Here is a 10,880-nt window from a genome sequence, read left to right as displayed (position 1 = left end):
GATGCAAAAACACATATGGTGTGCTATTTATATAAAGTTTGAACACAACAAAACAATACCACATATTGTTTATTGATAAATGTGCTCTTACCAGTAGTTAAAAAAACTTGCAAAGGAATGATAACCACTAAATTTAGCATATTTGGCAAAATACTAAGAATTGATTTGTTTTCTTATTCTCTGTATGTTTCACAAAAAATGAATAAATAGTACAGAATATCTTTACATCATTTTCTATCTCAAATCATCTCTCAGCAATGGTTTATATGCCACTCTTTGGGAAACAGTGCTATAGTGACTTAGAATATAGACCACAGAATTGGGGTTCAAATCTTGCTCTTCCGTGTACTAGCTATGTAGACTTAAGAAAGTCAGTTCTTCTCTTTAAGTGGTAGTTTTCTCTTTGGTTGATTGGGGACTATCTACCTCATAGTTGTGGAGTTAAATAATGACTTAGGGATAGTCATGAAGGATAATGACTTCAAGAAAGTATATTTTCTGGTGAAAGGAAGTAGTGAAAATGAGAGTTGTTATTGAATCATTTATTACCTATGGGGAGAGGTAAAGGAAGACATTCTAGAAGAAGAGACACTTGATTTGACTGGCAAAGGGCCTTAAAGGATTAACCAGTTGTGCAAGGGAATCAAGGAGTGTTTTATACAAAAGGTATAGGATGGCATGTAGCAGAAGCATGAATGTACATAATCAAACTTGGGGAACATCCATGGCCAAAGCTAAACATTTAATTTTTGTAGTCACTGTATATAGTAGTCAGTCTACTGTTGGAGTGTCTGACAGTATTTCACCTCCAACCTCGGGTGTCTCCTTTCAAAGTGCGGTGTAAGTCAGAACATACTTTGGAGATGATGATGAATGGTTTGGGGATGAATGGAAAGAATGATGACCTGTGGGAAGCAATAATTTATCTGGGCTTGAACAGGCTGTGTAGTCAAATGCTAAAAACAGACCTGGAGGGAAACAATGGCGAACACATCTAAAGATGATCCCCCTTTTCCCTACTTTTATTTTTCTATTTTCCATAGTATCTCCATTTTCCAGACACACTTTCCAGATGCACTCTGGAAAACTAGTCTGTTAAAAGAACATTACTCAAATTATAAACCTTTAGACAAGATTGCTATAACTGACGAAATTAGCTTTTCGTTGGGTTTCAATGGCTGAGCAATGGACTGGATCACTGCCTGGCTGGTTGAATTACATTAATAACCAGACTGGGAACTCAGGCTTGGCTATTATATTGTCTTAAGGAGCAAAACAACTCAGAATGATTCATATCAGTGCTTTAAAGCTTGGGCTTTGTGATAGTCAAAAATTAAAAATGAATAGAAAATTGCTAATGTAGTAGTGCCATATAGCCATAATGTAACTGTAGCATTTTTTTCTTATGAATTAAAAACTCGACCTGAGTGGGTAAAAAAGTAAAATAGCAAAAGGGCCTGTGGAATAAATCAAAAATCTGTGGCCACACTGCCAAAACATCATACCCAAGCTGTCTTGCTAATCATAACACATTAGCAACCATATGTCATATGGGTAAGACCAGTTTGAAGGCAGGAGAAGAAGGGGACAACAGAGGATGAGATGGTTAGATGGCACACCGACTCGATGGACATGAGTTTGAGCAAGCTCTGGGAGTTGGTAATGGACAGGGAAACCTGGCATGCTGCAGTCCATGGGATCACAAAGAGTCAGACACGACTGAGTGACTGAACAGAACTGAACTGAAGAGCGGTTAGCTTGAGCCAGTTCTCTTTTCAGTACCTATGTCCTCAGGGGAAAAAGGACAACCAAGACTCTAGAGTTATCACATGTTCACTGCTATGAAGGGAACTGCTATTGGAGCCAAGGCATTTTCCCCTTTGTCCAAACGTCTGAAAATGATAATTATTCAAAGATGTCAGAAAGCAGAGGGGAGCAAGAAGGAAGATGGTTACTCACAAGCCAGGAAAGATCTTACGAGAACAGCTATGCAGCTTGGTTTAACAAGTCAGGTATACCAGCATCCCAAACGACACAGGATGTGGTTTCATGGCTCGGCTTGCCCTGTTTTCTGAAGGCTGCCATAAATTGGTCTCCTATTTGTTTGACAACCTATGAAAATATTCATAGTGCTATTCATTTAGGAAACATTAAATGAAGATTGCTGGTTTTCAATGGGTGGAAAGTTTCACAAAACACATTTTTAAAGGTTGAGAAGCCAACATTACTAAACTACGTTCTTTTTTTTTTAACTTTATAGATTAACTTTCATTCAAGACTTTAAACGTGCCTCCCTCCTGAAATAGACAGTGTCCCAATTCAGATAAGTAAGAGTAGTGGAGAGTGGCTGAGGTTTAACAGTCAGGGTCTGAGGTCCAAGACAACCAGGTAGCCTGTGTTCAAGGTTAGCCACTGACATCCCTGCCACACTGGTGGACAAGGCTCATCTCCCACAGGACTACAGGTGCAAGATTTCCACTGTCATACCTGCCAGGTCCAGGGAGCTGGGGCACTTCAAAAGGTGAATGTTGTGGAGGGGTGCTTCACAGATAGAAGTTACAGAAAGCTCCTGATCAGACAGCAAAGAGGTAAGGTGCATTGTAGAGTGGTGTCTGGATTCTAGACTAGGAGAGGTTGCCATGATGAGTCTGTCATCTGAAGTGAAGGCAGTCCCCACCCTCCTGCTGGTGCAGAGGTTTCAGGTAGTCCTCAATAGATCCTCCCCTTGACCCCCACCCCACCTCCACCCAGATTCAGCTTCACATAGATGAAAAAGGGCAGCAGGATGAGAATCCCAGGCTTGGACCATTCCCGAGAGTCCCCAGCAGTAGAAACCCTCCTCAATCTTGTTCTCATCAGTGTCACAAAACGCAATCACCTTGTGCCCATTGGTGGCTGTGAGACCTCCAACCACACAGCTTTGCCTTCCTGTTTGGCTGCATTCCAGTTGGTGAAGGTTTACCCAGTGTGGAGTGCTTCCCTGGTGGCTCAGTGATAAAGAATCTGCCTGCAATGCAGGAGACACGAGTTCAATCCTTGAGTCGGGAAGATTCCCTGGAGCAGAAAAAGGCAACCTACTTCAATATTCTTGCCTGGAAATTCCATGGACAGAAGAGCCAGGTGGGCTACAGTCCATGGCGTTGCAAAGAGTTGGACACGACTGAAGGGTCTTAGCACACATGCACACACCCCGTGTGAGAGAACCTTTTCTTCCAGAGGAAGTGGGGCTAGATGGTGGCCTGGAGGACAAAGTGTGTAGCTACGTGCTGCTGGTAGCAGTAGAGAAGCTCCACTCTGAGGACCTCACTGATCTTTCTCAGGTGGTCCTGGAAGAACAGGTCCTCTGCTTTGCCCTGCAAGACAGAAAGAAAAGCATCCACCTTGCCAGTGTTTCCACTCCATGCTGTGAATTTTTCATTCCTATTATTGAATCTAAAGGCAAGGCATTTCAGTACTGACTACAGTCCCAGAACTCCCCGAGATGATTTCCAAAAGAATGTGTACAGAAATAATGTTAGGACAATTTACAGTTTGTTGCCTGTATCTTCAATGACTTCCCAATCACTTTGCATATGTATTCATTAATTTTCATATCTGATTCAGAGGTGGCCAGAGAAGAAAACAGAAACTGAAACAATAGACGTTTTCCTCACTCTCACATTGCAGGCTAGTATTATAGGAAGAAGTTAAGGGGGGGGGGCTCTTTTAGATTGCTTTGGGAGATTAGAAGAAGTAGATGGAGAAATCCTTGAGGCCCAGACACTGGGAATCAGAATGTGGGAAAGAATTTGAGAAGGAAAATTCTTCCTACTTTTAATTAAACAAACCACATAAATCAGAAGTACAAATAGAGCTGCCAAAAGGAGAATGTCCAGTCTTGGGAGTAGAAGCTGCTTGTTTAACTTTGTTGTCTTACAAAAGACCAAAAAAAAAAAAAAAAAACAGAGCTAGTTTGGCACAAATGCTAAAAGTTCAGTGTTTTTAGTTGGAGATTTGTTCCCCAGAACCACCCCCCTCAACAGTAGCTTTTATGCATTTTATGTTATCTTGCATTCTTCAGCGTCTCAGGCATCTTTACACTCAAGGAGTAGGAAAAAATTCCCCCTTTTGGAACAATGGTCCCAATTCCCCCGATCATGAGCCTTTCCCGTGACATGTACATTAAGATTGCAGCTGTATCTGAGGAGTAATCGTAGGCCTTCTGATTACAGAAAGAGAACAGGGACTATGTACCTTGTGCTCCAAAATTTCATCTGTCACTATCTTCTGAGAAAGAAAGATAGCCTGTGAAAAGCTATAAACAGCTTGTACAACCCCAGTAGAACCTTTTTTGGAAATCAAGAGCTGAAGCAAATATTCATGTGATATCCAAGACCACCAAGTACAAGGGTCTAACTGTTGCTTCCTGAAGGCTTGCCTTAGGGTGTTTAAAGCTTGCAGTTGCCTTTTTTTTTTTTTTAGTTGGGGGCTAATTACTTTACAATATTGTAGTGGTTTTTGCCGTACATTGACATGAATCAGCCATGGGTTTACATGTGTTCCCCATCCTGAACCCCCCTCCCACCTCCCTCCCCATCCCATCCCTCTGGGTCATCCCATTGCCCCAGCCCTGAGCATTAGTCTCATGCATTGAACCTGGAATGGTGTTCTGTTTCACATATGATAATATACATGTTTCAATGCTATTCCCTCAGATCATCCCACCCTCACCTTCTCCCACAGAGTCCCCATCTTTTGGTCTGCTACCACACTTCCTATGCTGCTAGGGTCTCCAGTCTCTTTCCTCACTGATTATACATACGTTATATCATCTCGACTATTCAACAGCAAATTTCTGAACTTGTGGAGGGCAACATCTCCTACTTTGCTATACCTGGCAAAGGTTCTTGTCTCAAAACCAGAACTTTGAAGCCTTAGTACACAACCCTTTATTGAACCAGTTTAAATTTTTTGTTTATTTTGAATATCTTTAGGTGAAACAATAAACATTATTTTAACATAAACAATAAACATATATTCTTGTTATCAAAAGAGTTCAGTGAATAACAAATATATCAGTTTTAAAAATAATAGAGAATACTCCCTTTCCTCTACAAAAAGGAATCCTTCTGCACTGTTGGTGGGAATGTAACTTGGTACAGTCATTATGGAAAACATTATGGAGGTTCCTAACAAAACTAAAAATAGAATGAACATATGATTTAGCAATTCTACTTCTATTTATGAGGGGAAAACAAAAATGCTAGTTCAAAAAGATTATGTACCCCTACTTTCATTGCAGTACCACTTACAATAGCCAAGATATGGGAGCAACCTAAGTGTCCATCCATAGGTAAGTGGATAAAGAAGTTGTGGTATGTGTGTGTAACAGTGTGTATGACGGAATATTATTCAGCCATAAAAACGGAAACCTTGCCATTTGTGACAATATGGATGTACCTTTGAGGATATAATGCTAAGTGAAATGGTAAGTCAGACAGAGAGAGACAAATACCATATAATTTCACTCATATGCACAATCTGAAAAACAAAAGAACAAACAAAACAAAACAGTAACAGACTCAGATACATAAAACTAGTGGTCGTCAGAGAAGAGGAGAGTTGGACGATGCACAATATAGGTAAAGGGAGTTAAGACATACAAACTTTCAGTTATAAAATAAGTCATGGGGATGTAATGTACACATAGGTGATATAGTCAATACTATTGTAATAACTTTGTATGCTGATGGATGGTAACTGGACTTATAGTGATGATTATTTCATAAGGTATAAAAATATTGAATCACTATGTTAGACAAATGAAACTAATATAATACTATATGTAAAGTGGTGTTGGAAAAGACTCTTGAGAGTCCCTTAGACTGCAAGAAGATCAAACAAGTCCATCTGAAAGGAAATCAGTCCTGAATATTCATTGGAAGGACTGATGTTGAAGCTGAAACTCCAATACTTTGGCCACCTGATGGGAAGAACTGACACACTGGAAAAGACCCTGATCCTGGGAAAGATTGAAGGCGGGAGGAGAAGGGGACAAAAGAGTATGAGATGGCTGGATGGCATCACCAACTTGATGGACATGAGTTTGAACAAGCTCTGGGAATTGGTAATGATCAGGGAGGCCTGGTGAGTTGCAGTCCATGGGGTCGCAAAGAGTTGGACACAACTGAGCGACTGAACTGAACTGATACGTCAAGTATAACTTAATAAAAAGAAAGAACACTCCCTTCCCTCAATGTTGCTACCCCAAGAAAATGATAATAGTTTTCAAAATAATCTTGCAGACCTCCTTCAATGCTTATATCTGTCTTGTCCAAATTTCTCTATATTTTAAGAGAATAAATAGGACCATGGTGTTCTGAAACTTGCTTTTTTTCACTTTATCTCACTTGAAGATTGTATATGTCAGTACACTTACATGTACTTTGTTTTTTAAGCTTTTATAATGTCACATTGAATGAACATACCATAATTTATTTAGTTCAGTTCAGTTCAGTTGCTCAGTTGTATCCAACTTTTTGCTACTCCAAGGACTGCAGCATGTCAGGCCTCCCTGTCCATCACCAACTCTCGGATCTTGCTCAAACTCATGTCCATTGAGTTGGTGACACCATCCAACCCTCTCATTCTCTGTCATCCCCTTCTCCTTCCGCCTTCAACCTTTTCCAGCATCAGGGTCTTTTCAAATGAGTCAGCTGATCGCATCAGGTGGCCAAAGTACTGGAGTTTCAATTTCAACATCAGGCCTTCCAATGAATATTCAGGACTGATTTCCTTTAGGGTGGACTGGTTGGATCTTCTTGCTGTCCAAGGAACTCTCAAGAGTCTTCTCCAACACCAGAGTTCAAAAGCATCGATTCTTCAGCACTCAGCTTTCTTTATAGTCCAACTCTCACATCCATACATGACTACTGGAAAAACCATAACTTTGACTAGATGTACCTTTTTGGCAAAGTAATGTCTCTGCTTTTTAATAAGCTGTCTAGTTTGGTCATAAATTTTCTTCCAAGGAGCAAGCGTCTTTTAATTTCATGGCTACAGTCAACATCCACAGTGATTTTGGAGCCCCCCAAAAATAAAGTCTCTCACTGTTTCCACTGTTTCCCTATCTATTTGCCATGAAGTCATGGGACCAGATGCCATGATCTTAGTTTTCTGAATGTTGAGCTTTAAGCCAACTTTTTCACTCTCCTCTTTCACCTTCATCAAGAGGCTCTTCAGTTCTTCTTCACTTTCTGCCATAAGAGTGGTGTCATCTGCATATCTAAGATTGTTGATATTTCTTCCAGCAATCTTGATTCCAGCTGGTGCTTCTTCCAGCCCAGCGTTTCTCATGATGTACTCTGCATATAAGTTAAATAAACAGGGTGACAATAGACAGCTTTGACATACTCCTTTTCCTATTTGGAACCAGTCTGTTGTTCCATGTCCAGTTCTAACTGTTGCTTCCTGACCTGCATACAGGTTTCTCAAGAGGCAGGTAAGGTGGTCTGGTATTCCCATTTCTTTCAGAATTTTCCACAGTTTATTGTGATCCACACAGTCAAAGGCTTTGGCATAGTCAATAAAGCAGAAGTAGATGTTTTTCTGGAACTCTCTTGCTTTTTCAATGATCCAGCAGATGTTGGCAATTTGATCTCTGGTTCCTCTGCCTTTTCTAAAGCCAGCTTGAACATCTGGAAGTTCATGGTTCATGTACTGTTGAAGCCTGACTTGGAGAATTCTGAGCATTACTTTACTAGCGTGTGAGATGAGTGCAATTGTGCAGTAGTTTGAGTATTCTTTGGCATTTCCTTTCTTTGGGATTGGAATGAAAACCGACCTTTTCCAGTCTTATGGCCACTGCTGAGTTTTCCAAATTTGCTTTCATATTGAGTGCAGCACTTTCACAGTATCATCTTTTAGGATTTGAAATAGCTCAACTGGAATTCTACCACCTCCACTAGTTTTGTAAAGATTTACTGAGCATGGTCCCGTCCATCAGAACAAAACCAAGTTTCCCCCTCAGCCAGTCTCTTCCATCAGGAAGTTTCTGTAAGCCTCTTATCCTTCTCCATTAGAGGGCAGACAGGCTGAAATCCACAATCGCAGAAAACTAACCAATCTGATCACATGGAATACAACCTTGTCTAACTCAATGAAACTGCAAGCGATGCCATGTAGGGCCACCCAAGTTGGACAGGTCATGGTGGAGAGTAATGATGAAACGTGGTCCACTGGAGAAGGGAATGGCAAAACACTGCAGTATTCTTGCCTTGAGAACCCCATGAATAGTATGAAAAGGCAAAAAGATAGGACACTGAAAGATGAACTCCCCAGGTCGGTAGGTGCCCGATATGCTACTGGAGATCAGTGGAGAAATAACTCCAGAAAGAATGAAGGGATGGAGCCAAAGCAAAAACAACACCCAGTGGTGGATGTGACTGGTGATAGAAGTCAAGTCTGATGCTGTAAAGAGCAATATTGCATAGGAACCTGTGATGTTAGGTCCATGAATCAAGGCAAATTGGAAGTTGTCAAACAGGAGATGGCAAAAGTGAACATCGACATTTTAGGAATCAGCGAACTAAAATGGACTGGAATGGGTGAATTTAACTCAGATAACCATTATTTCCACTACTGTGGGCAAGAACCCCTTAGAATAAATGGAGTATCCATCATAGTCAACAAGAGTCCGAAATGTAGTACTTGGATGTAATCTCAAAAACGAGAGAATGATCTCTGTTCATTTCCAAGGCAAACCATTTAGTATCACAGTAATCCAAGTCTATGCCCCTACCAGTAATGCTGAAGAAGCTGAAGTTGAATGGTTCTACGAAGACCTACAAGATCTTCTAGAACTAATTTATTTAACCAGCTCTCTTCGTGGACACTTTATTTATTTTTTTGCAAGATCTGTTGTTATAACCATAGCAGCAATGAAATGCCTGTAAATTTTTGTTTAAAGATTGCTGTTTATATGATTTCAAGAGTAATATGTGTTCACTATAGCTAATGTGTAGGAATAGAGAAAATTATAAATAAGATTAAAAACACCTGGAATCCTACCACTAAAATATAAACATTTTGGTATATAGTGTGTCTCTCTTTTGTGTCTCACAGTCATGTCCCACTCTTTGTGACCCCATGGACTGTAGCCTGCCAGGCTCCTCTGACAATGGAATTCACCAGGTCAGAATACTCGAGTGTGTAGCCTTTCCCTTCTCCAGGGTGTCTTCCCAACCCATGGATTGAACCCAGGTCTCCTGCATTGCAGGTGGATTCTTTACCATCTTAGCCACCAGGGAAGCTACGCACTCCAGTATTCCTATGCTTCCCTTGTGGCTCAGCTGGTAAAGAATCTGCCTGCAATGCGGGTGACCTGGGTTTGATCCCTGGGTTGGGAAGATCCCTTGGAGAAGGGAAAGGCTACCCACTCCAGTATTATGGCCTGGAGAATTCCATGGACTGTATAGTCCATGGGGTCACAAAGAGTCAGATACGACTGAGCTACTTTCACTTTCACTTTCTCTTTTGTGTGGGCAAGAGAATAAGGAGGTGACTGCTAGTGTTATTATTATTATTATTTTACTATATTAGGATAGATATAACACATCCTGCTGGTAGTTCAATATGTATTTTCTCCACCTTCCTTACTAAAGAAATCCAATTCTGTCCTGTATAGCAATGTTTCCAGCTAAAAAAACAATGTTTTCCAGTGTTGCTTAAAGTTAAGAGTAACCAGGTGACAGTCTGGATGAATAAGATGTAAGGAAAAGTTTACTGGAGGTTCTGGCACCATTTGCTTGCTTGATATAGGCAGTACGAGGTTCCCCTTGCTATTTCCTTTTTCTTTTTCTGGCACGGAACATGCTTGTGAGGATGAATGTGGAGTGCCACTTTGTGACCATGAGGGGACAAACATGAGGACAAAAGCCACAAGCTAAAGATGGTAGAATGGAAAGATAGAAGAAGAAGCCTGGGAAACTGATGACATTGTAGACATAATGCACAAGGTTTGGAGATCCTACTTCCATATGTTTTCGGTTATATGTTAAAATAAAACTGCTATTTGAATAACCTACTCTAGTCCATGTCCTACTACACACAACTAAACATAATCTCTGATATTCTGTATATACAGATCTCTTTATCTTTATTTATTTAACATTACATTGTGAGCACTTCCCATGCTATTAAATATTTTTTTAAAACGTGACTTTTAATGGCCACATAATATGTATTTGTATGGGTTTATCATTACTTAACAGTTCAGTTCTTTTAAATTGTAGTTTATATCTAATTTCTAATTTAAATATATAATAGAATTTATATGGATAGATATTAATTTTGATGACATCTTTGTTTTCTTAAGATATCTTTCTAGGATTGGGATTATGATGTCAAAGAGAAAATCAATTTTTCTATATTTTAATAAACATTCTTTCCCTGGAATATTATTTCAAGTTAACTCTCTAAGCAGAAGTCATGTATTAGAATAGTATTTTCAAACATATTTGCCAACACCTAGATATTTTTTAGTGACTAATGATAAGAGAATAATGGTATTTTATTGTTGCCTTAATTTTTAGTTTCAATTGCTAGTTATATTAATTATTTTATATCTCCCTTCTCATTTTAATTTCTTCTTAACATATTATAAAATATATGCACAAGTACATTATAATCACATGTTATTAAAAATGAAGTCTCTGAATCACATTACATCTTTCAGACACATTTCTATTGAAATTTACTAGAGCATCTAAAGAACCCATGGTTTCCTTGGATGTTTAACAAGTGAATAAATGATTATCCCAGTTCCTACATGATTACAGCATTTGTGGGTTTTTCTTCCAGTTTTATTGAGATATAATGGACATACAGCACTGTGTAACTTG

At 39.6% G+C, this 10,880-nt stretch overlaps 1 long non-coding RNA gene across 1 annotated transcript in view; it reads right to left on the bottom strand.

Moving 5' to 3' along the window:
* Positions 1-530: 530 nt before the first annotated feature.
* Positions 531-10,880, bottom strand: part of LOC145537122 (uncharacterized) — a 118,695-nt gene continuing 108,345 nt past the window's right edge. The window contains exon 5 of the long non-coding RNA XR_014076228.1: positions 531-3,353. This is a non-coding gene — a long non-coding RNA (uncharacterized LOC145537122). The remainder of the gene's footprint in view (positions 3,354-10,880) is intronic.

The sequence above is a fragment of the Giraffa tippelskirchi genome, chromosome X (genome assembly GCF_054371585.1).
Source record: "Giraffa tippelskirchi isolate mGirTip1 chromosome X, T2T-mGirTip1v1.2.pri, whole genome shotgun sequence".
Lineage (NCBI taxonomy): Eukaryota > Metazoa > Chordata > Mammalia > Artiodactyla > Giraffidae > Giraffa > Giraffa tippelskirchi.
Note: the sequence above shows the minus strand (reverse complement) of the source record. Positions and strands in the feature narration are given on the sequence as shown.